The sequence below is a fragment of the Barbus barbus genome (genome assembly GCF_936440315.1).
Source record: "Barbus barbus genome assembly, chromosome: 47".
NCBI lineage: Eukaryota > Metazoa > Chordata > Actinopteri > Cypriniformes > Cyprinidae > Barbus > Barbus barbus.
The window spans coordinates 5054739-5055338 of record NC_136725.1 but is presented as its reverse complement, the minus strand read 5'-3'; positions in this window follow the sequence as shown (position 1 = coordinate 5055338).

Below are 600 nucleotides of genomic sequence, written 5' to 3'. Positions count from 1 at the left end.
TTTTGCTTGTCGTTGTTCATGCTTTCCTCACTATTGCTATTAATAACCCAAACCATATGTAGAGCAGAATTTAACAGGTTCTGAATTTTTTGGTATGTTTAAAATATTTATTATTTATAGTAATTAACATTATTAATTGTGCTATTATATTTATGTACAGAAGCTCTGCAATCTAAACAGTTGCAAATATGCGCTACTGTGCAATTCCTTTTTAAACAATGCTTTAATATTTAGCAATGGTGCATTAAATTCAACGCTAATATCGAATATCAAACACTTCCATTTTTTATTCTCACAGTTTCTACATAAATGTTAAGCAGCTCAAATGTTATAAACATTGATAATCAGAAATATTTATGAGAATTATGTGACACGGAAGTAATGATGCTGAAAATTCAGCTTTGATCACAGCAATAAATTACATTTTAGAATACATTTCTCATAGAAATTGTAATATTTACACATTTTATTGAATTAAATAGATGCTGGTTTTGTGCGCATAAGAGACCCTAACTACTGAACTGCAGTATATTGCAATTGTTTAAAAAATTTACTACGTTAAATAAGTTACTCTACTCCCGATAATACTGCTGTTTTCTG